This window comes from Lutra lutra, chromosome 9, assembly GCF_902655055.1.
Source record: "Lutra lutra chromosome 9, mLutLut1.2, whole genome shotgun sequence".
NCBI classification, from domain to species: domain Eukaryota; kingdom Metazoa; phylum Chordata; class Mammalia; order Carnivora; family Mustelidae; genus Lutra; species Lutra lutra.
The window spans coordinates 102,616,059-102,643,642 of NC_062286.1; the positions used below are offsets into that span (position 1 = coordinate 102,616,059).

Genomic DNA, 27,584 nt, shown 5'->3' on the forward strand with positions numbered 1-27,584 from the left:
AAAAGGGAGAAAAGAAAACCTGTTTTACCTTAGGCATGCCTAAAAGCTGAAAGATTTATCTTTCTGGCAGTGAGGTTTTTTTTGTTCAAACACAAAATGAACGGCTTAGATGCCTTCCTAGGAGACATTCTCAGATGCTGCCATTTTTAATTGCTGAGAATCATGTCTTTATTAATTTCTGTTGTGACTGATCTCTATTTTGCACAGTGTGTCATCCATTTGCTGTGGCTGAAGCTATAGAACATGCTTAAAGGTAGTAGTAAGTGGGTTGTTTTCTCTTATTGTGAGAAATTTTCCAGATAGCCTAAAGGACGACAATATCTTCCATCTTAGTTAAATGCCTATTACGTTTTCACAACTTGAAGGCCAGGGGCATTTAGAAATAGAGATACAGGTAAAGATCTGGCAATCTATAATTTCAAAATTGATATTATTTCTATATTTTTTTAAAGCATAATGTTGGGTGCATTACGTGAGTATGTATTGAGCTCAGAGTATGTTAAACTTGGTGTGCCTGTTGGTGAGTAAGAAGCAGGGATAGTAAAGGTCCAGTTTATAATCTCTTCAAAGGAAGGGATCCTCAAAGATAGATCTCGCCCTCTGATAATGATGTACTGAAGCTGACAGTCATGAAGTATGACTCAAAGATGACCAATCTCTGAACCCTGGTGGATGGATGGTAGGAAGGTCAGTACTTGAAGACATATAAAACAGAGTGGAGGGAAGTGAAGAAAGCCATTTTAGATTTGAATCCTGAAGGGCAGGGCCATATAAGTGGAGATGCCAAACAAGCTTTTGCATCCAATCCTGAGGAAGCGAACTGTGAATAGGCATGTGGGTATTTGCGGAATGTCAATGTAGAAGTAACATTGATGAAATGAAGGTAGATGAGAGAAATCAGGAAAAGGATAACAGAAGAAAAGAAATGACCAATAGATCCCAAGCCTTCAAGTGAAAGTAACTGTGCCCATAAGTTGTTTTCTTTAGTTACTGAGGATGAGGTTGGGAAAGGGAAAGAAAACTTGAACCTCCCAACTGTACTTAAAACCATATCATATTCTTTCTCACTCCACTAATCCTAAAAAGTGGACCATTTTCAATTTCTCATCAACACGCTCCTCAAGGCACAATTACAGAAGAAATCATTGATGGATTTCTTTAAGGCTTGGAGCAGGAAATCTTGGTTAATTATGCTTCAAAACAGAACTGGAGAGAAATGGAAATATTTGATTTCATATAAACATAATAAATTTTTGGATGGAAAAAATACCATAAGAAATGTTTAGAAGAAAAATACTATAAATTGAAGGAAAATTCTTATACCTTTTATTATAGAGAAAGGGTTAATATCTTTAAAGTACTTCTAAAAATACAGATTAAGAAGATAAAAAACTGGGTAGAAAGTTGAGCAAGAAATTTAACAGACAGTTCATAAAAAAAAAAAGTGGCCTATAATCACATGAAAGATGATTCACTTTGCTCATAATGAAAGAAATGCAAATTGAAATTATACTGAGAAAGGGATTTCAGCCTAAGGTGAATTATCATGATGTAGACTAACCCTCCTATCAATAACAGTTAGGAACACTAGTGAGGTTATTTAAGAAAGTATTTTCACTCAGTAAAGAGCCATCAATACACACAAGCTTGAGGAGGTATAACATGGTGAGTCTGACATTCCACATGTGCCAACAAGTTGAACAGAGCCTCCAGATGTCTTATGAGGCTTGAGGGGTGGGGTGGGGCAAAACTTGGAGATCAGGGCTAGCCAAGGAAGAGGTGCTTAGAAAAGTACTCAAGTCTTCTGTGGGGCACCTGAAGGGTTATATTCTGGGGGCAAGGATGAACCTGATATAGACCAGATCTTAAAAAAACCGAAGTCCAACTTTTAATCAATTCAATTCCTGATTATATAATAGTGCTCTGCTCACTATTACTGGCCTGTCAGAAGCAAAAATAATTCCTTTCCAAAATGAGATAAAACCACCCAGAGCCTCAAGCTCTCTCTATAATTATTCACACACAGTGTCCAGCATTCAATAAAATAATTACCTGGCATTCCAGAAGAACAAGAACAAATCACTGAAATCCAAGAGAATGAGACAACATGTAGAGATAAGTTAGAGATCTGGATATCATAGAGACAATTTAAAAATTGTGATTAATATATTTAAGAATTAGATGCCAATTTGGAGAATATCCATGGCAAAGGAGTTTATCAGATAACTAGGCACTATTTAAAATGTCAGATGTAAATTCCAGAACTGGAAAATATACTATAATTGAAGTGATTCATTTAGTAGGTACATTTGGCAGCCATTAGACACAGAAGGGATTAGTAAACTGAAAGCTAGATTAGAAGAAACTATAAAATACAGATAAAAAATATAGAAAAGAGTTAGTAGACATATGAGATAGGGTCTATCCAGTGTGTAATGTGGCAAAAGCAATATTTAAGATATAATGACTAATTTCCCCAAATTAATGAGATATCAAACCACTGTTTTAAAAGTGCTCTGATCTCCAAGCAGAATTAATGCAAAGCAAGTATCATACAGGCCAGTTGTTCAAAGACTGCTGAAAGCCAAGGTTAAAAAATAATATAAAATTATCTAGCATACATCAAAATAGCAATGACAGGACTTCCAGATGCCTTCTCAGCAAAAATAATGGAAGGCAGAAACAATGCAATGGCATCTTCAAAGTGCTAAATGAAAGATCATCAGTGCAAAATTTCATACCAAACAAAAGTGTCTTTCAAATTTGAATTTGAAATAAAATTTCAGGGAAAAAGAATCATAATTTGTTCAGGGACAGTAACAGTAGACCTCCACTGCCTACACTGAAGGAATAGTTTTCACCATACTCAAAAATGAATTTCAGGTAGATTTTAGAACTAAGTGTGAAAGGTAACTTGGAAAAAGACCTTCACATCATTAGGCAAAAATTTCTTACACAGGAAAAACAAAACAATAACCCTCACGGAAAAGACTGGTACGACAATCTGGACAATACTAAAATTAACATTAATTTATGGAAACACACCATTAAGAAAGTAAAAATAAAACAGTGAAAGAAGGTATTTGTAATATATATTACTGATTCCTGTACTGAATAAAAAGAAATAAATAGACAAAATAACAGGAGAGAGAGGGACCCCAATAGAAAATGCGCAAGACACAAACACATATGTCATAAGAGGATAGTCTGTTAGTCACTTAATTTTTTGAATGACTTTTGCCAAATCTCAGTATTTAGAAGCCTTGGCTTTTTCACTACTAAAATGACTACAGTATGTTCTAACTCCTTGTCTAACTTATAATATGTTCTAATTCCTTGTTTAACTCTCTGAGACACCATCAGAACTAATTAACACTTAACAGTATTGTTATTATTTTTTAAGATTTTATTTATTTGACAGAGAAAGATAGAGAGAGAGGGAACACAAGCAGGGGGAGAGGAAGAGGGAGAAGCAGGCTTCCTGCTGAACAGGGACCCCTATGCGGGGCTGGATCCAAGGACCTGGGATCATGACTGGAGCCAAAGTCAGATGCTTAACGATGAGTCACCCAAGCGCCTCATTATTATTATTATTTTTATAAGAAATGATTACTCTGAAAGGGAAATTAATTGACCTGACACTATACATTGCTTCCCTGACTCTCCCTTCAGGGTTATTGTTTGTAGTGGGATTTAAAGGTACCTGTGGCCTACTCTTCCGTGAAATATCTTTCAAGGTCATTACTATCAATGATAATAACCCTTTGGTGTTATTACGGAGAAACCCCTGTGGCATCACGGATAACTTTTTATGTAATAGGCAGGATGCTAGTCAATTAAACAATGCTCAATGAAAATGAAGACACAGAACACTTTTAAGAACTGGGTGAGAGACAGAGGAAGAAGTTGAAGAAAGCAAAACCCAAAAGGCAGATCAAAAAATAGTGAACATAAGTTTTGTCTTTCCAATCTTATTATTTTGTAATACAAAACATTCATATGAGAAATCTCAGGTTATGTCACCATATTGGCACAGATTAGCATGAGATCTATGACACAGAGAGATAAAAACAGAAATCACAGTTGTAGCTCTATATATTGCAGCATTCCAGGAGCAGAGAGAGGCATCATCTGTCAGATCTTTCCAAAGTCTCTAAAGGGTATGTTTGATAGACATTATTAATTTATTTAATATCATGAGTATGCAGGATATGTGCATGTGGTATGAATATATGACTGTGTTGCAGTGAGTGGTGTGTGTGTGTGTGTGTGTGTGTGTGTGATGTATTTGGGAAGAGGGAGAGGAAAGACAGACATTTGTTACTCTGATGTGTGTGATGTGGAACTGGTATTATCCTATCAGCTTTTACCCTCCTGGGCAATGCAACTGAGTGCCCCAGAGAAATGAGTCCATTTCATATAGACAACAGAATCTGATCAAAGCAAAAATTGCCTCTACAGCTTGTTTACTCCAGTTTGCCAGTCCCTCCCCCCACTTTGATTGCTAAGGCTTAGAACACAAACAAGAGGTACATTTCAGGGCTCCTAGCAGGAGATGAAAGATGCTAAAATAGAAAGTGTCTGGGACATTCAGTACCTTTTTCATTTTCAATTACCAACAGCAACTGTCCTCCTCAAAGCCTTGATTATGGTAACCTTTTGTAGGTCAGTTGTATTACATAAAAAGTAATAAATTAAGCAGGACTCATCATAAAGAAAAGATACTCAGATGCTCATAGAATGCAGTTAACCAGATTTTTAATACATAAACATAAAGAGATGTTGGAGGGTCCTTCAATTTTTCTTTTGAGATTTGTCTTAACAATAAACTGCATGCAACAAATAGAATGACTCTAAGAAATAATTATTTCTTAGAGTATATAGTTTCATAGGTGTCATGATAGCCATAGAGAGAGCTGGGCCTGTCTGGATTTAAAGTGATAGGTACTGACCCAAATTAAGGTGGTATTCTTGAACTATCTTGACAACTTTTGCCTTATCTGTCTTCCAACCTCACAATTAATGTAATGGATTAGATAATTATTCAGAAATGTTCACTTCCTATCTTCTACCACCATGGAAGTCTATGTCACTGTCCCTTGACATTGGACTTGGCCATGGAATTTGTTTTGGCCATTTGGATATTAGGAGAAGTGAGTCAAACAGCGCTTGAAATACATTTGTACGGTTGGGGTTTGCCTTCTCATGCTCCTGCCTTTTACCCTAAGATCAACATGCTTTAGGGAGCAGTTGATCCAAGGAGAGTATGACCTGAGTTTAACTCACTGCCTGACTTCCTCCCTAACCCACACTAAATGTAGTTGATTCTCATATCCATGAACAGAAGACAGATGATTATTGTTCTAAGCCCATGAGATTGAAGATGGCTTTCTATGCATTATTGTGGTGATAGTTGCCATTCTTAATACATTTTAATTGACTCAGTCCTGACATTGCTTCTTAATTTTGTCCCATAGCAATCATAGCTATAAAGTTATGAGCTTGATTTATGCCTAGTTTTTCTTGAACACATACTAATACTTTAATTTATTAATGTTAATTAAATTAATTTGTTAAAGATGTGTTTTTGGGGGATTTCTGAATTGATTTTTTTGGAACATGGCCTGCCCATTAGATCATTTGTTCAGTTTTCCCTTCATTTTAGGGAGTTTTCTCTTCTATATCTTGACTTCTAAATTTCAGGGACACCAACTGTTCCCACATAGAGCAATTTATTCCCTCTCTCCTTTATATATATATCATTTTTTCTCGAATTGTTTTAGAGTTTCTGTGTTCTTTTTCACTGTGATCATCTCAAGCCTTTTTTCTTTGTCAGTAACTTGGTCTTTGCTGTTCTTAATTGATTTATTTTGCTAACGGTTGAAAAATGTGTTTCCTTCATGCTTACATTTGAGATCATTATGCCATTTTTATCACCTTAACTTCAAGATCTTTAATGTTCTTTTGAAATTCTTTTATAGCTATTATAGGGACTTTTTCTCTTTGTCAGGAGTTGTGTTTTCTTCCACAGTAGCTTCTTCATCTGTGTTTTGCTGGCTTGCATGCTTACTGGCTTCTCCTTCCTTTCTCCTCTCTGTCATGGCTTCTAGTGCTTGCAGGGCGAGATGTGTGACATACTCATTAGCATGCTGCTTCTTTAGCAAAGTATCTGCGGCCCGTTGGTCCTTCAGGAGCTACACAGGAGAGTGTTTTCTTTTGAGGACTTTCTTTAAGAGGGGTAAAGTAGCCAGAACTATGCACATTATTTGTTCCGGATTTCTCAAGTGAGAGTAAGTGAGAGAGAGAGAGAGAGAGAGAGACCATCCTGGAGCTTCTCTATTCTCTTTTGCTGTTTCTATTTGTTTGTTTTTTTTTGTTTGTTTTTGTTGTTGTTGTTGTTTTTGTCTTGGCCTCCCAGACTGGGGAATAAACTCCACAAGAATGCTACACAGACTCCTGGGGTAGGGAGGGCAAGTCCTTCCTCATGGAGGTTTAACTGGGGGCTCTCCAACTCCTCTTCCCTTGCTCCTTGCACACTCAGAAGATTTTACTTTTTTTTTTTTTTTTTTTTTAAGATTTCATCTATTTACTTGAGAGAGAGAAAGAAAGAGAGCACTGACATGGGGGGAGGGAGGGGCAGAAGGAGAAAGAGAAGTAGATTCCTCCCTGATTGTGGGGGGAGGAGGGTCTACGTGGGGCTGGATTCCAGGACCCTGAGATCACTCCCAGAGTCTAAGTCAGATGCTTAACCAACTGAGCCACCCAAGTGCCCCAGAGATCTTGCCTTACTGATTTTCTCTTTTGTCTTCTATTTGGTGAAATTCCTGGTTTTTACTAGAGGTAATTAGTTCTAGGCATTTGTTACTGGTCTGCTTTTCTTCTCCCATTTTACTCCCAGCAGGAGATAATTGAAATGGAGAATTAAAGAGGGTTTTCCTGTCTCTTCAGGGAAGGGTGAGATAAAAGGTGTTCAAGGCTGACTATATACTTTTGTGGAAGTTTCCTTTGGGCTGTTCCTCTCCCAGTTGGGGACGTAAATGGTAACTAGTAAGATCCTATGCGGGGTTATTTCTGAGCCTGGTAGATTTGGGGGGTAGGCTAGAGCAACACCAGGCTCATGCTTTCAGCATTTCTGAAAATGTACCTTTTCTTTTGTTGACTACCAGCCCACTCTTTTGTCTGATTACTGATTTTGTTGGTGTTCTTCCTTTGCTTATTGTATTTCTCTCCTTTCATATTGTTATTTGGGGGAGAGTGAGGTTAGAGATCTGACTTCACACCACCATTTTAAACCCAAGGCCAGGTGCACAGACTGCTTTCACTTGTGTGACTGAGTATTCCCTACAAGTCTCACAGACAACCCTTGTCGGCATCTGGTTTTAGGCATATTTATCAAATGACAGTTCTGATTATAGACTTGATGTTATAGCCTGAAAATTTGTTTCTCTCAAAAATCCTATGTTGGTGCTCCAATCCCCAATGTAACTATATTTGGAGATACGGCCTTTATGGAGATAACTATCGTTAAATAACATTGAGGCCCTCATCTGATAGTGCTATGGCCTTACAAGAAGAGAAAGAGAGTGAGAGAGTGCTCTGTCATGGGAGGACACAGTGAGAAGGAGGCCATCTACAGGCTAGAAAGAGAACTCCCACCAAAAATCAAATTGACCAACACCTTGAACTTGGGACTTCCCAGCCTCTAGAACTCAAAGAAAATTAATTTCCATTATTTATACATCGTACTTTGTTATGGCAGTATGAGAAGACTGAAATGCTTCATTTCTATTTAGTTCATACTTCTTTGGGACAAAGGTATAATTAGAGAGCATCTGTCCCCTACCTAATCTACTTTCTCCCCAAAATCTCAGTGCAAAGCTGCTACTTGACCACACTACCTCTTTTGATCACTTAGACAAACACTGCAGATATATGCCCATGGCTCCGTCTCCAAAGTCAAATAATGAACGATTAAGCTGACAGGATCATGCAGGTGGAAAATTCACATATTTCTACGAGATACCCTTTTCCATGGCAACACGCTTCTTCATGTATCATATATTGGGAATATTCTACTCTGATCAAAATCAGAAGCTCTCTTTAGTAGGAGATGAAAGGCAGTGGCAGTAATGGGGGGGGGCGCATAACATACACGGATTCTTCTTTTATGTTTTACCAGATGATGTGCCTCCATATCGTCATTTGAGAATGGTCTGGAAATTCATTGGTTATTGTCCAAATAACTGCTCTACAGAAAAAGCCAATATTTAGGAAGAAAAGAAAAAAAAATGTCCACCGGATATTTCAGTGCCTACCATGGGCTGGGAGACAAAATGAATGAGGCATATTGCTGTCTTCATGAAGTTCACAAGCTAGCTGAGTGAGCAAGAGAGACAGAGACAGAGACAGAGAGAGCATTAGAAGAGACAGAGACTGGAGAGACAGAGAGAGGGAGAGAGGGAGTTAACTGCTTGCAAGTTAAGTGACATTATTACCAAGAACAGCAGCAGCACAAAGGAAAGAGTGATTCGCCTTTTCTGAAGGGGGTAAAGAAAAATCTTGGAGGACAAGGAGATGGCATGAAAGCTGGGGGCCACTGGCTGAATCAGTTTCAGATGTTCCGTACCATACTAGGCATTTGGGTGGATAGAAAAATCTCTTGTCTATAAAACATCTGAAGGACTCAGCTTTTCACATCTTCAGCCAGACTCCCTCAGACCCATTCCTTTTGACTCCTCCTCCACCCCCCACCCGCTGCTGGCTGTGCTGCTCCCACAAATTCTGAAAACAGTTCAAGTTCCTCTGTACATGATCATGACCCCCGAAGGCTTTCCAGGTATTGTCATGTTTGGCTTAACTGAGCTAGATGCTGATCACATTCTACAAGTCTGGCTTTTTCTTTCCCTTTTCCAGGGCCCAGTTAAGCATCTAATAATTCTTGGTGGGCCCCATTATGCATCCGCCACCTCCTCCAGGGCCTGGCAGGAATGGAGACCACAAGGAGGCTCTTCTCAGCCGGGGGATGCCAGCACTGGTCTCAGATCAGGGGCTTCCCAGCAGGAATAAAATGAATTGGGTGTCTCTCAGACTCCCCCACACACCATCACACACCGTTTGTGGCTTTTGTTTCTCTAAAGCAACCAGATAAATCTGCACACAGCACTGTCCTCGTGAACACAGAGATGCGTATTTTTTCCAAAGGAGTCTCTTGATTCTTGCACTTTAATAGGGTTTTGACTGTGTAAGGAGCCACAGTGGGGCAGCTTCGGGTCTTTCAGTGGTTCTTCATGTGGCATCTTTCATAAGGAAGGAACTTACTGGTGGCAATCACCAAAGCTGGATTCTCAGAAACTTCATTGTACGCTTCAGGCTCCTGAAAGAAAGTGCCTCTGATGGCTTTGGTTGAAATCCTGCACAATTAAGTATATAATTCTTGAGTCAAAGAATAATTTAATCTTATGTATCCTTAATTATAGACTCTTTAATGATTTCCACTAGATTTTGCCCTTTTTGTATGTTACATTTTCCTAAATAGCACAATTTATTCTGAACATTTAATAAGACCGAGTGCATCACCTTTGTCCATGACCAAAGTACTAGAAATCTATAGCCAGGAAGAAAGCTGCATCCAAGAAATAACTAGCAGATTTACAGAAGCACCAGAGGACGGTTATCAGAGGCCTCTGAACTGTAAGTAAGTATATTCAGTTCTGCTACAATAATTACATTTCTGGTCTTGGCCCCTAACATCAATTTTTCCAAAAAAAAAAAAAAAAGGATACAATTTTCCTTCCTAGGAAAAGTTTTTAAACATACCTGGTATTAAACTCAAGCCCCTTTTTTCCGTTCAGCTTTTCTTCACAAAGTCCTATCACAGTTACCTGGATCTTAATCTTTGAGTTTCTTTGGATTAACCATCTTTATGCCTTCTAAGTGTTTATCACTATCAGCAAACACACACACACACATACACACACACATGCACACATACACCCTAAAAGTCTGTCTAGGCCACATCCACTAACTATGTAACTAAATGTGTAACTGCTATTAAACTCAGACGCCTTTTTACTAAAGAGAATTCAAAGTTACCTGTGAGAAGTCAATGTTATCTTTGTCAACCCCCTCTGTTTAGGGGCTTTTAGGCTGTAGGTCTATGCTATTTCTTGTTGTTTGAATAGGACTATATCCCTCAAGGAATAAAAAAGACCCCTGACCATATTCCAATCCAACCAAACCCTTCCACAGATGTGGACTCCGGGTCTCAGAGAAGTGACATGGTTGCCCCAGACAACCCAGCTATGAGGTGAGAACTAAAATTTCTCCTAACTCCACTCCTAGGATGTTTCTAATACTTCACCCAACACTAGTGCCACTGGTGAGAGAGCTGAAATAAGACTGGAATTTGGGATGCGAATCCATTTGAAGGCAATGGACTTGAATGTCTTTCACTTTCTTAAGATGGCTTCGGTGGGGGAAGGTAGCACAAACTTATTCATATTGAAGAAAATAGGTCCCCGTCAGATGCCAGGGACTTCTCTGCGGTCAGTGGCAGCTGGTTCAGTAGAAATGCTGGTGTGCTAAGGCTCTTCCCTCCCACAGGGTCTCCACAGCTCTGGAGCATGGGTCATACTACACTGCCAGATATTTTAGAGCTGAAGCTTGGTGGTTTGATTAACCTTTTATAGATGGGCTCACTCTGTGCTCTTTAATCTGGAAAACTAGGTTAATGCCACTCTGGAACTCCTCGGGTTAGAAGTACATGGTGGCTTGCTTTGGAATTCAGGAAAAAGATTCTAAGCATGAGCAGCATAAGGTTTCCTGGCTTCCTCAGGCACCAGAGGATCTGAGGGCCCTGGAACTAAAGGCGTTGGTCACAATGGTTGGGTCTGTGATGATGTCATCCTCCAGGCTTCAGAAGTCCCCCTGGGTTCATGCTGTAGCACTAGCTTCCTGGGGCTGACATCACTGGGCTGCCCAGTCCTCTTCCTGAACCCAGGGATGCTGAGCATCTACTGGCCTATTGGTTTACAGCTTGATTAACTCCTGACAGCTGAATTTTGCTTTTGTCTTGACTGATGATCTTGACTAAGGGTTAGAATTTTGACAACCAAGAGATCCCTAGCCCTCTGGCTGCATTTTTGCCTCTTCTCTCAGACTGTCTTAGGTACTCCTTCTGTAGTTATCAAGCTGCCTTCATTCCCTGTGTGGAAACAGCAACTTTAGTGAGAGAATGGGCTTTGAGGACACCAAATAATAAGCCTTCCACCTGCTTTATCACTTGACATTTAATCTCTTGTTCTAGGAGACAATTCAGGAAACTCTTTCATAGTAGAAAAAATAACATCCAGAATTTCCCTTTCAGTCAAAGAAATCTTAATCCTTTTTTTTTTCTTCACGTATTTTACCAAACTAGAGATCCTGTCACATAACCTCTTCAGCAGGATAACAATTCACCTTTGAGGAGGAGGCAACCCAATTTTGATTTATTGATCTCAGGCCACAATGCTTTCCTTTAAAAAAAAAAATGTGCAGACTAGTCTATATGTGATTGTCAAATAAAAGCCTGAAGACCAGGCTTTTTGAAGTTAATTTCGTTCAATTTACAGAATTATATTGACTTTTTTTGCTTGTAAATTTTTTTAGGAAGTCCAAAATAATGCATCAAGAAGCAGGAACATTCTCCTTGCCTTGTGGCCTCCTTTGGTAAATGGAAAGAATTATACTAAAAGCTGCCCTCCAATTTCAGATTTCTGGTTTTGTTACATTTAATCCAGTTGCTATTTGACTGATTTCAACAGGACATGGATTATTTGTGTGGTTGTAAACCTTGGAGGAGGAAAGAAGATGGGTTTTCATATAGTAGTAAGTGTGTGTCTTCTATTACAAAGAAACCTCTATTGGAAGTGTGGTGGTGGTGGCCGTTGTGTGTGTGTGTGTGTGTGTGTGTATGTGTGTGTGTTGGGGGAAAGTGGTGGGGTGCTCCTTAAGGTTTTATTACGCAGGAAAGAGGTTGTGTCTATTTTGTGGCTAAATTGCTACTTCTGTATTTCATTGATTTGAGGACACATTTTTTTCCCCCTACATTTTAACATCTGGGAAGTTGAGATGAATTGAATAATCAATGGCTCTACAATTGCTATTAACCTGGACTTGAAGCCAAGTTCAGACAGAGGATTTACATTGGCTTGTTAGTCACTGGACACATTACCAACCAGAGATCAGTTAAATTAGATTCCCTGCCTGTGGTTTCTATGAACCACACTGGGATATGAATTCAGGACACAAACCTTCAAGATTAGCACCTGTTTGTGATTCAACTTCTTAAGGGAGACTTTTTTTTTTTCTTAAAACTACTTCCATCAATGCCAAAAGTAAGACACCCAAGTCTCCTGGCTTTTTGGAGCAGTTATTGTTGGTGCTAAGGTCATCCTCCCAGGCCACTTCTGAGTTTCCCTGCTGCTACAGGGGACACAGTAGCCCCGGGTACTTGGACAGCCGCCCCCACCCCCACAAAGCATCTCTGTGCTTCTCCACTAGCAGTTCTCAGATAGCTTGTTCAGCCCAGGCATAGGACAGTCCAGGGGTCCTGTGTATATAGAAGTCTGAGAATCATTTACTTATTACCTGCTCTTCACTAAAAAGTGCTGGGGATTTAACAAGCCCAGGAGTGACCCTCAACCAATGAAGGAAGTAGCTTTCATGGGTCATTTCCAATGGATGAAGGATGAAGGATAATAGTGGAAGGATAATCCCCCAGCGTCCCTGTGCTTCCAGGGAGAGATTCTGTGGTGTGCTCTGCCCAGTTCCTCAAAGGGGCCTCAGTGGGACTGAGCCCAATTTCTCCTAGTAGTAATCTCCTCATGACCCGTACTTCATTGGTTCCTTCCCTTCCATCTCATTTCCCTACTCCTTCGCTTGTGCTTCTTAGGGACCATCCTCTAAATAAATACTCGCACCCAAGGTCTGGCTCGGGATCTGCTTTATGGGGGTGGGGGACATAAATTAAGGCACTCTCCCCTCTTTCTCCTTTAACCTCACCCAAGGGTGTAGCTCTTTGTTGATTTATACCAAATTCTCCATTTGGGAATTTTCTTACTCAGTGATAGTTAATAGGAGAGTAATTCTTATAACTGAAGGCATCTTAATTTCAATGATACATTATTAAAGAAAAATAAAAATCCATGGGATGTCATAAACACACTGACTATGCAAAATGAGTGTTTAGCTTATCCCCAACCCCCGACAGGAATCAGTATAAAGTTTTAAATAGTTATGAAATGCTCTGTCCACCCTGATCCAACTAAGCTGATTTGGCACATACATGTGTCATGCTATGGGTCTTAGGTCTTATCATACAGTTCTAAAAATCATTATAGGATATAATGGACATCAAACAGTTGTATTCCAGGGGCAATACAACCCCTTGGAAAAGCTATTTGTTTTTTCAGATTTCTCCTTGGTGACACAGAGGTTGATGAGCTCATGGTAGCACCAGTGATTCACTTGGATTTTTCAAAATGTGGTCCATGGACCATCTGCAGCAGACTCACTGGGAGATTATTATGAAGTATGCATTTCTAGGTTTCTTATCAAATCTATTGACTAGGAATCTGTGGCTGGTAGGGCCTGGCAATCTGCATCTTAATGAGTCTTCCCCAGTGATCCCTGTGCGCATGGAAGTTTGGGAATTATCTGCTTTTCCACTTTTTTTTTTTTCTTTTCATGAAAACAGCACCTTTAGGGTTCCTGGGCCTCTTATAGTATGCATGTTTAATGTATTGACTAATAGAAATTATATAGTTTTTCAGTTATGGCAAATAAATATTTTTTAAAAAGATAACCGAAACATTGGGAATAGTATTACCTATTAACAGGTGCTTCTTAAAAGATAATTTCAGGCAGAAATCCTGGAATACATTCATTCATTTAGCAAATTCTTTTTTTTTTAAGATTTTATTTATTTATTTGACAGATAGAGATCACAAGTAGGCAGAGAGGCAGGCAGAGAGAGAGAGGAGGAAGCAGGCTCCCTGCTGAGCGGAGAGCCTGATGTGGGGGCTGGATCTCAGGACCGTGGGATCATGACCTGAGCCGAAGGCAGAGGCTTTAACCCACTAAGCCACCCAGGTGCCTCTCATTAAGCAAATTCTTATTCAATGTCTGTAATTTGTTAGGTTATGTGATTACAAGGATGAATGGGGCTCTGTCCTAATGCAAAGGCAATGACAGTATGAAGGGCTGTGGCATCAGGGTTGAGAGCATGGATTTGAAGTGTGAATTTGGATTCGGCTACTTCTTTGCTGAGTGATTCTGGGCACGTTATTTAACCTCACTGAGATGCAGGTTTCTAATATGTAAAAGGTGCAAAGTGATGCCTACCTCACAAACAGGTAATGTATATAATGGGGCACTTAGTGAAGTGTTTGGCCCATAATAAGTAATTATGAAAAGCTATGATTTGAGCAATAATAAAATATTAAAATAATAAAATAAGATGTAGGTGGTATAGGCAGTGGTTATGCACGTGGATTCTGGGGTCAGATTTGTGGGGTTTCAATCCTGGCTCTGCCACTTACTAGCTCTGCGAGTTTGGCCAGGTGACGTCACCTCTCTGGGTCTCCCTGCAACTCTGCTTCCTCTATTTGACCTTCACGTACCTTCTTCCGCAGTAGACTTTTTCACTCCAACCATTTACTGCCTATTTCACAGAGAATCCAAATGGCACGGCTGTTATTTGGGCATGTTTTCGGCAATGGGAGCAGTGTTCATGATTGATTACAGACTGAGGAGACAGTCATTAGGGAGAAGGAGAGGGAGGAGTAGCTGATAAGACAAAGTCCACTAGACAAGGGGATCATGAGATCATCGAGTGCACAGGTGAGGTGAAGACCTGGGGCAGCAACAGTTACTGCTGTTCGTGTTTTTTACATGAGGAATTGTCTTAACTTTTGGAGACTAATATTACTTACTGTCATACCCTTGTGAAGGGTGTTGCTATATATTTTAAGAGAACATCCTCTGAGTTTATAATTTTCAATTAAAAATTAGTCCATCGGAATGAGTCATGGCAGAGGCACTCACAGGAATGGAGGACTGATTCATCCAACAATTAAGCTACTGAGAGATCTCTGTGTCCTATCAGCACCAGGAAAGTTACATATGTAAAGTTACATATGTAAAATCACATGGAATGAAGACATGCAGACTTTTGTCTCTAAAGAAGATGGGCTAACTGTGACCAGTATGGGGCTTTGACTTAATTTTCTCGTGATGCAGATAGGTTTGCTTCAACCAGTCCCACTTGCGTGCAGCCCTCTTGTATTTAGAAGTGAAGGTCTTGGCTATAGTTTTGGTGCAGCACTTAAGAAAGAGTGAGCATATTGGAATTAATAACAAATTAATAACTGTACTTTCTGGCCAAAGTACAGTATAAATTAATAACTGGAATTAATAACTGTACTTCTGGCCAAAGTACAGTACAATCAACATTCTCATCTATAAGCACCCACTGAGCATCTATTAAGCCATTTTGAATTAATTACTTAGGAGACATTCATTAAGTATCTACCCTGTCCCAGGCTCTTTATGGAAAACCAGGAAGCAACTATGTAAATGCAGTCTCTGTCCTCTAGAGACTCTGGATTTCAAGTGATTGAAATCCCAAGTGATAAGAATTATTCTGGGTTAATAGAAGGCATCTTACCCGGTCTCGAAGGAGAGTTAGGAAGTGGTTTCAGGGAGATATTTCTGGACTAAGTCACATCCCGGCTGAGCCCTACAGGTTGAATGGGAGTGGCCAGGAGGATAGGAGCATCGGAAGACTTGGAGGCACAAAGGTTCAGAGAAGAGGGCACGTGGCGAGTGAAAGGACCTACTAGCTGTTATTGTTGTAGTTCAAGATGGCCGATGTTTAGAATTCAAGGGAGGTGGCCAGAGAGACAATAGGAACCAGTCCTTGGAGAGCTAAGCCATTCAGAAAAGGCTGTGAGACCCGTGGAGTTTTTGTCAGGGGGTGGCATAACAGATTGCCCTTTTAGGAAGTTTAGTCTGACTACTGAGCAGAACATGAATTTAAGGGGGGTGGGGTGGGAAAAACTAGAAGTGAGAACAGTAAGGAGGGAAGTACTTTTCTTCTGAGCACAGAGCTGAACCATACATACATCTCAGCTTCTTAAATAGTAGGCGGGGCTTCATGACTCAGCAGTAGCCAATGGATTGTGGGCTGAAGCAGTATGTGCTACTTTTGGGACTGGCACCTGAATACCCTCCTGTGTGGCCCTCCACACCCCCACCCTCATTCACTGGGCCTTGGCAGCAGTACTCAAACTTAAGAACCACCTGGACAGTTTGTAAAAAGCATATTTCTGGATCCTAAAGTCAGAGCCTGTGATTAAGCCAGTCTGTGGTAGAGCCCAAGGATTTGCATTTTTAAGGAAGTTACCAGGTGATGGTAATGATGCTGGGCCAGGAATCACAGTTTGGATACTGAGGCCCATTACAAAATGTATAGGACGGCTTTATCTGGGATTTCTGAATGATTGTGTGGACCAGTATTTTCCCTCCTCAGAACAGCTTTGGAGTGTGAGGTGAATAAGAAATACACTTTTCTCATGGTAAGTCATTGAGATTATGAGGTTGTCTCTGTAGTCAGCCTACTCAAATTAATACAAGAGGCACTTATCTAGGGCACATGTGAGAAAAAATTACAATGTGTGTGATTGCCAGTGCTGTATCTGTCACAGTGATCAGTTTTATAACTGGACAGAGTGCAAGTGTTGTTTCAGGGCTCAGCTTACCTCCCTCATCTTGTCCACCTCAGCCTAGGACTTGCTCTTCCCTTTCACAGTAGACTTACTATGATCACTCATTTGACCTTTCCTGCACTAGACCATGTGCAGCAGAAAGTCAGGAATTCTACTTAAAATCCTATCTGAAGCTTCACATGAAATAAGATATTCCAAAAAATAATTGTCATCTTGATGATGTGTCAGTAGACACACAAATGCCCACTGACTGTAAGTAGATGGAGGTGTGTGCCATTTTGTCTTCTCCCACAGTCCTTTGCACATGCTGTTCCTTCCCCCTGCAACACTGGTTCACCCCCACTCAGGGTAGCTAATTTTACTCAGTTTAGACACCAATCACTTCCACCAGCATGGCTACTGAGATGAAATTATGACTAGTTACGACACCATGCCCATTTTCTTACCTCTACAATTTATAAAATATGTATCATACTATTTTGTAACCTATTATTCTAAGTAAGCTTGTTCTTTTGAAATTATTTTTGAATTTTAGTTCTCTTTACAGCACTATAATTTTTTTTGTTTTATTTACATTTTATTTACATTTATTTACATTTCTATAAAAAACATATTTATGTTTAACTCAATGATTATCCAATTAGTCCAGGACCCTATTTCTATGATCATTCAAATATTTGATTAATGATGCCCAAACATTACCTGGCCCTTGGAATGTGCTCAGCAATTTTAGAAATGGATTTATGGTTTTACTTAAGCCATAAAAGTGGACAAAGTCTCCAAGAAAAACTTTTTAAATAAAAAAGGAATAGAGACCTTAGGATGCTGTCCACAGTTAAGAAATAGAATAATTTGGAGATTAAGATAGAGGAAAAGTAGGTGTGTCCACATCATGCTTGAAAGTCAAGGGCAAGTCATGGGATGAATGTTGCATAGCAGCCAGGCACAGTCAACACTGGGAGAAGGTCACTGAATGTGAAATATGGAAAGCCATGTTTGGTATCCACATTTGTAGTCCAGTGTTACCAGAGCTGAGACGTGAAGCATGAGTAGAACTCTTTGATAACAGAGGGAGTATGCTGTGAAAGAACAGAGATAGTAATGGAGATGTCATGCACATAAGAGTTTAGTCATGGAGGAAAATATAGCAACATGGGGCGGGGGGGTTGGGGGCTTGGTTTTCCAAGACAAGGAAGACCTGTATATGGTTGAAGGCCAAAGGGGAGGAATAGGTAGAACTATATGCATGATGCTGGGAAATTGGAAATAATTGAAGAGACAAAGTATTGTTTGACAGAAAAGAAAAAGGGATTCAGATGCCATGTTAAGGTTAATTTTTGGAAAGGGGAAAATGATGGGGGGAATGTATCTGGATCAAAGATGGTTTTGATGGAGAAGATAAAAGGTCAGGGGATTTCTGCTTTATTTTTCTCAGCAAAGTGGGAGATAGGACCATCTGTGAGGAGAAAGGGCTTGGAGACAAGGAGAAGGAGAAGAAGGAGAAAAAGAAGGAGAAGAAGAAATGAAGAAGAAAGGGAGGAGGAGAAAGACAGGAAGAGGGAGGAGAGGAAGGGGAGGATGAGGAGGGGTAGGATGGAGAAAGTTTAGAACAGCCACTGTAAGAAGCGTGCTTGGGTAATCAAAAAGATGACTTATCCACAGGAAACATTAAATGTAGCACATCAATAACATTATTTTTTAGCCTAGAAAAAAAAAAAAAAAGACCATGCAAATTTATAGCACCAGAAGCTTGGCATTGCTCTGAAATGAGTACCTGAATTGATGATCTCACTCTTGTATTTCTTCTCTGAGAGCTAATTCCAGGCACTTAATTTTTGATGTCTTTTTCTTTTTTTCTTTTTTTTTTTTTTAGATTTTATTTATTTGACAGACAGAGACCACAAGTAGGCAGGGAGGCAGGCAGAGAGAGAGGAGGAAGCAGGCTCCCCGCTGAGCAGAGAGCCCGATGTGGGGCTCGATCCCAGGACCCTGGGATCATGACCCGAGCTGAAGGCAGAGGCTTTAACCCACTGAGCCACCCAGGCGCCCCAATTTTTGATGTCTTAAGTCTTTTGTGTACCCTTCCTTATATGGCTTCCCCTGGCCATCTAATAATATTTACTTTTTCGTATTTTACTCTCTGAAATTCATATTCTCTATTCTCAAATGAATTTCATATTCTCCAGTGAAATGAACTTGGTGAAGAGACTGTATGGTCTTTTTGCTGTTTTGTGTTAGTTTAGCAAACTACGGGAGGGGAAGACAGGGAAGTGACTATGAATTTGACATTGTACCTGTCCCAAATAGCCTTTGTGGGAGACAGACTCATGGATATACCGGCACCTTGTGACTAGGCACAGACCATATGATCTAGAGAAGCTAGACTAAGGACATTTATCCATCCTCCAAATATTTTGTGAGTGTCCTCTATGTGTCATATAATGTGAACCTTTGGCAATAGAGTGGTGAAAATGACAGGTAAGGTCTTTGTTCTCTGGATATGTGTTTGAGAAAAATAAAAGTGTGGTGAGATAGAGACACAGTGAAAGGGAGTTACTTAGTTTGAATGATGGGAGAAGGTTTCATCAAGAGAGGAATTTCAAAATGATACCTAAGTGAGAAATCAGCCATGCAGAGATGCAGGAACAGGTGTTTCCCTGAAGGAGGCACATCCAGAAAAATGACTCAGAGTCTCAGATACACTTGGCCTGTTCAAGGAGCAGAAAGGAAGCCAGTGTGGCTGGAGAGTAGTGAGGGAGGGAGGTAAAGGAAAGAGATGCTGTTGGAGAGACTGACGGGGGCAAACAGTTTGAATTTTATTTTAATGCAAGTATTCAGTTCCTAAGCAGTTTTATTTTTGCTTTGCAAAGGCCACAGGATGCCACAGTATATTCAAAAAAATGATTTTTAATGCGTATAGTTCATTCGGTCATTCAACCATCATAAATTGTGCACCAGCCTAGTGTCAGACACTTTTCTAGGCATTGAAGATTTAGCAGTTTGAAAGCAGAAAAGTCCTGGTAGTCATGGTGTTATATTTGAATGTATGGGGGGGGTGGTCAACATTTCAGGTAAAGGAGTAGTAAGTGCAAAGACTTTGAGGCAAGGTCTTGAAGAAAAACAATGACATAAATGAATAAAGAGAAACTGGGAGCAGAGAAAAAACACAGGGCAGGCTGGGAGTACAGTGGATCAAGATTATGTGGGTCACTATATAGATGCTGGGTCCTGCTGGATGTCATTGGGGGATTTTGAGAAGTTGGAGATTATGCTCTTATTTCGTAAAACTATCACTTCACCTGTGGCAAGACAATAAACTGCAAGGAGCTAAAGATGAAGACAGGTAACCAAGTACGTTATGGGTAACTGATGCAGAGGGAGATTTGACTAGGGAGGAGGTGGAGGAGAGGAGCGATGTGACCATATCCAGGTATATTTTGAAAACACAGGATTTGGTGATGAAGTGGGCCAGGATTTTAGGAGAAAGAGTCAAAGATAACCAAAATTTTTGGATTTGACCACCAGGAACAAGTGCCATTTGCTCAGATGAGAAAGACTGTAAGAATTGCAGATGGGGAGCAGATATTAAAAGCTCATTTTTGGAAAGGTCGAGTTGGAGCAGTCCATGAGAAATCCAAGTAGAAATGTTTATTAGAGGAATCCTGAGTTCAGGGGAAATATCAGGAATTAAGGTAAGATTTGGGAGTCAGCAGTTACTGGTGATTAATTTATTGAGGTAGGGACCAACTTATTGTTACTTTGAATCAAATCAAGTAACCCAATAATGCTCAACTTAAGAGGAAAAGGAGGAAGATGGAGGCAAGTAGGCTAGTGTTTGAGAAGAAAACTTTTAAATAAGGATCCAAGAGACCTATTTTTCAGTTCTGATTGTTCACGAACTCTCCATATGACAATGGAAATTTGTCCGACCTCACTTTCTTAATTTATATAACAAATGGTAAAATAAAATAATCTCTAAGTTTTCTGCCACTGCTAAACTTAAGATTGAAAAAAAAAACCACAGTCATAATATATAAAAGACTCTTATAAATTAGTAAGAAAAAGAGAACAGTCTGCTAGAAATATGGACAAAAGATACAGTTCTTTAAAGAAAATATAAAAATAGTACCAAGTAACCAAAAATGCAACAGTATAATCAAATAGCCAAATGTAGTTTGCCCTCAAATGTAATAGTGTGACTAAATTAATAGAAAAACTATATAACAGGAACAATAACAATAAAATATAATTAAAAGGAAATAAAAGGAAAACTAAAAGTGCATATAAATCAAAATTTTAAGTGTTATGGAGGATTCATAAGACCAGCTACTCTGGTGACAAAGATGCCTTGTAAGGTGGCCAAGATTCAGTTTACTTCTAATAAAAGTACCCACTGTAGAACAAGACAAACAACCAATTATAAAATTTGTATAGAAAAATAAACATTTAAAGTCTATTTTTCATCCTGGAAAATTCTCTAAATGAACTCATTCAATGTACAGCTTTTTTTTTTTTTTTTTTTTTTTTTTTTTTTGCTTAAAGTGGATGAACAGAGCTGTAACATACATCAGACTGAGTTAGCTGAATTAAGACTGGTCAGTTCAGTAACAAGCAATTGGATGTGTAGTCTCCTCAATTCCCCAGGTCACCACTGTTTTACTTTCTATAGGGATGCCAAAAATAGAAAAATCCACCATTGATATTAAACTCAGAATTTTAGTTCAAGAAAGAGTGTTGTAGTGTTTCTACCTGATGTGTACTTAACATGTGGTATTTCAATTGCATCTAAATTGGTAGCTTAATTTGAATGGTTAAATCATCAGTAAGGAACTTTGTGACAAAACAGTTGAATAGACACATGGGACCAGATTTCTCCCTTCTTAATCTTCAATACCTGACAACATAGGGATATAAAGTAAGAAATAAAACAAAACAATAACCAAAAAACCAGTCCCCTTTGCAAGACTGAAGAAATACTGCCACCATACTAAAAAGTAGGAAACTGTGAAGTGTGATGCCTAGCAGCAAAGACATCATGGCACTGGGATATAGTCCTCCTTTCCTGCCTCTTCTGCCTCTCCCTTACCTTTCTATAAGCAGAGGATGAGGATACAGGATTAGATTTAATGGATTACAGAGCTCTCTAACTCCAACACACACAGGTGCACAAGTCAAGAAACTAAATGGTGACCATGGTTATGCTGGAAGGAGAGGACAGGGTTCTTGCTTGGCCAAAGGGTCAAGTGTATTGAACATTACAACAGATGTTTAGGCTAGGAAAAATGGCCAGGGATGGAAAAGGGACTTAGCCCAGGGATATTTAATCTGCTAGTCTGTTATTTTTCTTGGCTTCCGTTGAACCCAGATGGTGATCAGGGTTTCCCCCCAGCCCACAGACTCTTGTGTGTGAACAGAAGGCTTGTTACTTTGCAAATGACAGATATGTGAAAATCTGACCTAGTTATCTGCGAACTCACACAGGACTCCTCCTTGTGGGTTTATGACAACCTGTCTTCCCATCCAGGGAGCACGGATTAGGCTGCTAATGCCATCTTCTCTAGCATAACAATGTGTCATTTATTGAGAATCTTTACAGACTAGAACGTATATATATATCAAATGCTTCTAATAGCAGTAAACATCTGATATCCATTTTATAGATGAGGAACTGGGACTTGCAAAAGTTAGAAAACCTGCTTACAGTCATCCAGCCAAAAAGTAAAGAGCTGGAATTTTTAGATCCCATCTATCTGAAGACCAGGTTTGTGGTTGACCTGTGTAATAGGCATGCCCATATTTTGGAGCTCAACAGAGGTGGTAGAGAAAGTTTTAAGAAAACCCAGAGACAAACATTGACACTTCTTGTTCTAGAAGAAAGCCTTGATGTGCAAAGTGTTAAGGCTGGAAGGGGATTTAGAACTTGAGTTAGGGGATCCCCTCATTTTGTAAATCCTCCAAAATTAAGTGACATAGTTGAGGATGCAGAACCAGCTGGTAGCAGGTACAACTAGGATGAGATCTCATGACTCCATTCTTCAGTTGAGTGCTCCATTTACCTATGGTCTATCTCAATGATAATCCTCAAAACATTGAAGGCACATGACACATAGACCAAAAATATCTACCAAAACCTTCTTGCACTAAAGGAATGCCATTACTTAAAGTTATGGTTAGAAGAACCTGCAAGGTGGTAAACTGGAAGGCCACTCTGTGGATTCTGCATAAATGTTACTTTCTCTGTATCTCTCCTGGGAGTGCACAAAATTTGAAGGACTTTAATGTAGCAACACCGAGGTGGGCCATTTGCTAACTAAAACTGAAGGACTTGGCAAATCAGGAGAATCAGCCTCACCACCGAGGCATGTAACACTGCTGTGGGCAAAAGCTCAGGCTCTAGCATTCTACATATGTCAGTGGGGGGACTGCAGCTACCATCAGCACAATGGCCTTGACTGGGGATAGTCTCCCAAACCATCCCTTGAAATGCACCACAGTATGGAATCTTGATTTGATTTTTTTTTAATCTGTAATTTTTGTTATATGTATATACAAAGTAAAACTTCAGAAGTATGGAACTCTTCTCTATCCCAGACTCACCTCTAAGAGACAATCATTACAATTTGTTTTAGTTCTCTGGGTGGTCACCTTCTTACCTTTAAATAACATGGAATTAAGCTTCCATTTTTATTTATCTTTCTTAGACAATAGCTACTGACTTTTGCAATGACCAGTGCTGATATATTATTTATGCCACGCTCTCTCTTCCTAGATTTCAATAACTGAAATAATTTTCTTGCTTTGCTATGGGTAATTTTTGCATCTTTAATTAAAGCACTCAAAGTGTACAAGTTCTCTGACCTTTCCTTCTAGTTTTCCACAAACTTGCTCTTACATAGTCAAGATCAACATTTATATTCTGTTTATAATCATAATAAATCAAGATGACTATTCTAAATGTTAGAGCTTAAAAATAATATTTTTACGATAAAGGCTATAATAAAATTAAAATTGAAAATATATTGACTACGCTTTATTCCTCTTCTCTACATATCACATTTTTTAGCAGCTAGTCGCCATTTTTGCAAGTGGGAAGGCCAGTGCCACCTCAGGAAGTAGGGAGAATATAGAACAGGGCTTCTCAACCTTGATTACACTTTAGAATCACCTATGGAGCTTTAAAGAATACTGATGCCTGGCTGCCATCTTAACAGCATTGAATATAACTTGTAGGCAGTTGGGCTTTTGAAAACTCCCCAGGTAATTCTCATTTACACTTAAAGTTGAGAGGAAGTACTGATCAGAAAGGATAAGTAAAGTCTGGCCCTTGTGACACTTTCTTTTAAATATGGGGTAAATGGGGCACCATTTGTGGCTCAGTCAGTTAAGTATCTCCCTTTAGCTCAGGTCATGATTCTGGAGTCCCAGGATCAAGTCCCACACTGGGCTCCCTGCTCAGCAGGGAGTCTGTTTCTCCCTCTGCCCCTCACCTTGCTCACGCTATCTCTCTCTCTCTCACTCTCTCTCTCAAATAACTAAATAAAACCTTTTAAAAAAATAAAAAATAAAAATATGGGATAAAGGCCAAAGACCTAAAGAGAGGAGGCATATAATAGGTAGGTTTAGGGGAAAGTCAAAATTTGAGGAGGGGCTTTTGCTCCACTCTTTTAATTTAATTTAATTTAATTCATTTATTTGAGAGAGAGAGAGAGCACAAGTGGGAGGGGCAGAGAGAGAGGGAGAGAGAATCTGAAGCAGACTCCATGCTGAGTGCAGAGCCCAGTGTGGGGCTCAGTCGCAGGACCATGCAATCTTGACCCTGAGATCATGACCTGAACCCAAACCAAGAGTCGCCTGCTTAACCAACTGTGCCACACAGGTGCCCCTTTTGGTCTACTTCATATTTGGGATTTAGAATACATGTCCTAGGAGGATCGCCCCCTTCACTCTTCTGCTTAGGCTGAGAAAAGATGGTGTCTCTGTGAGATTAAGTTTAGCTCCTCAGAATCTCTTCATGCCTTGTCATAACCAGAAGTCTCCACATGACCCATAGCTAGGGTATCCAGAACATAGCTGGTGATGCCAACTGTTGAGTTTACCTGGGCAGTCACCATAGCAGGACATGACCGTGAGCAAGACCACCATGTGAAGCTGTGCAGGCTACTTATGGCACATTTGCCAGGGGTGTTGATGTCGATTGCATCCCCCAGAGTTGTGAAATGTGGAGCCTTGCGCCTGCAGCTGAAAAACACAAAGTGAACCCCAGGAACAGCAAAACACTAGGAGTCACTGTCACACTGAAGGGCTAATTGAAATCAAGGGGTGCTGTCATCAGAGAATCACTAAGCCTGGATTGGACTAGCGAGAACAGATGACAGATTTTGATGTTCGCTAAGGGCAGGGGGCTCAGTCATTAGGTAGCAAAGGAACACTGCCAGAGAAGCCAGAGGACAGTGAAGGGGGGACATGAAACACTGAGAATATACATACAAGGGAATAAACTGCTAGATACTTAAAATTATTGGATCAAATTTGATTTTCTTTCTTTGTTACACAATAGGATAGAGTTTTAAGGATTACTGTGTCTACCAGTACTATTTAATGTGTTGATGATCATCTCTATCCTTTTGTATTTCTGAATTAATAAGTATAAATTGTTGGCCATCTTATAAAATGACATGAACATTGTTTCCAGGTAGGTCAAGAAGTGCACTGTGATTGTGGATTTTCTCCACAGAGAGAATGTTCTTGATGGCACTAGCGTCACTCAATAGGGAATGCTTGTGGCATCAAAGTCAAATTGATTACCATGGTACCAACATTATAGTTTGCATCATTTTAGAGAAGATTTTCTTGTTACAGTATTTTGTTTCTCTACTCTTCTTTATTATCACCAGAGGTGGGTAGAGCATGGAAGCTGGCAAGCTCAGTTTAATGTTCATTGTAAAATGTGTGTTTCTTAGGACAACTTGAGTTTAAGCAAATAATAGCCATGAATATAGATATCTGAGCAAGGGAATGATCGGAGATGAGTTGTAATACATTGTTGTCCATGTCCAATCATTAATGGCATTATTGTTCCCCCATTTAATTCAACTTGACAATGCAGGGGGAAACCCATAATGCCAAAACTTAAATTACATTAGAAATGTTGTTGGGCATTAAAGAAAAAAATCTGTATACATATAACCGAATTCCAATGAAAATGTATTAGCTATGATACGGCAGTGAAGTCTTTACACTCACTTATCATTTCATATTCCCTAGCCATTATCACACTTTTGACACAACTAGGCAATGTGACATATTCCAAAAGAGCAAAGTCGATAAAGCATGTAGGTGACACCCATTATCTACAATATTTCACTTCTAAGAGTATTTCCATAAGGCACCACCATTTGTCTCTCACATCCTAAGTATGATTCCTGGTGACTTAAGAATAGAAATATATTCTCTAGGTCTCTCATGATCAAAGGTTGCCCAGCTGCTAAGGGCATATTCCGGAATGAGGTACCAAAACAGCAATATATAGAGAGCCAGTCATTCTGTTGTTATGGTTCCCAAAAAGGGGAGGGATCATTAGCACCAAAAGACTTGCTGCTCATCAGAATATGGACAGATACATACATTAGAGGCAGTGAATACTGCTGTTCCCAAAACCATTCTGTGCTTCATACACAACAGCACCATTTCAGAGAACATGAGAGAACATGCAGAGAACTTAACTCATCAAAACTGAGAACTGCTTTGGGAAATCTGGGTCAGAGAACAAGGAACACGAGCTCCCCACATTCTACATGGTTCGTGAGGAAGGGGAAGAAAGAGGGGGTACACCTATTGAGGTGCTACTACAGAAATCTGATCTTTGGTTCCTTCACATCCTGCAGGGTGAACTTGGCCTCAGTAGAGGAATTCTCTGAAAAGCCCTGGTCTTGCTTTCCTAGTCACATGCACGTTCAGAGTAGGGGAGGACGGGGAGTCCTTAGTATATTTTCAGATGTGACCACAGTCACATGCTTTGAAAGAAATTCCACTGATTTTGTATGTCTAAATGTTGGTTCATTTATTTCATGATCAATTTAAGCAGATGAATGGGCCTATTTTTGAGAATTAGCTGCACACCCACATTGTGTGCTTAAAAAAGGAGAGTAATTTATTGGATGCTTATCTGAGCTTCCGGAACTCTCTGTGGAACCAGGCCTCACAGACCCCCAACTACAGACAGTGCAATCAACTGATGAGGGCCCCAGCTGCTGGGCTCTGGAATCCATCACTGCATTTGTTCTGAGGCCCGTTCCCACAGGATGCTTCCAGTAGTGACTTAGGGGAACTAAGGGAGGTCTGTTCTTGGCTAAATTTGCCTGAAAGGCTCCCAGGTACTTTGCCAAATCTTTCCTACTATGCCCACTTCTTAACCTTCTTTCCCTGTCTCCTTCTCCTGGTGGTGACACTTCCAAGCCTTCACCAGTTCCCTCCTCCTTTTCTCTCACATAGGCATTTCCCTTAAGAAATAGCTTGTATCTCTCAAATCAATCCCATCTTAGCATCGGCTCCTAGGAAGACCTAGACTCACACTCTGTACCTGAGAAGAATGTGCACCAGTTGGAACCACTAGAATCTGCTGGTATTTCAACCTATGGTTCAAAGTTTGGACAATTAAGATTTTGCATCGACTTCAGAGACATCAGACAGAAACCAGTTTCAGCCAAAGGTTAACTGGCTCATTCTAGGGCAGTGGTTATTGTTTTGGCCTCACAAACAGCTAGTACCACTTCATCCTGTCGGTCAACAAGCAAGAGTTCCATCCTCAGAATTTGGTTT

The 27,584-nt window shown here is 39.9% G+C and overlaps 1 protein-coding gene across 1 annotated transcript in view; it reads right to left on the bottom strand.

Moving 5' to 3' along the window:
* The window catches only part of MACROD2 (mono-ADP ribosylhydrolase 2), a 2,010,404-nt gene that overhangs the window by 13,155 nt on the left and 1,969,665 nt on the right, over nucleotides 1–27,584 (bottom strand). The window lies entirely within an intron of this gene.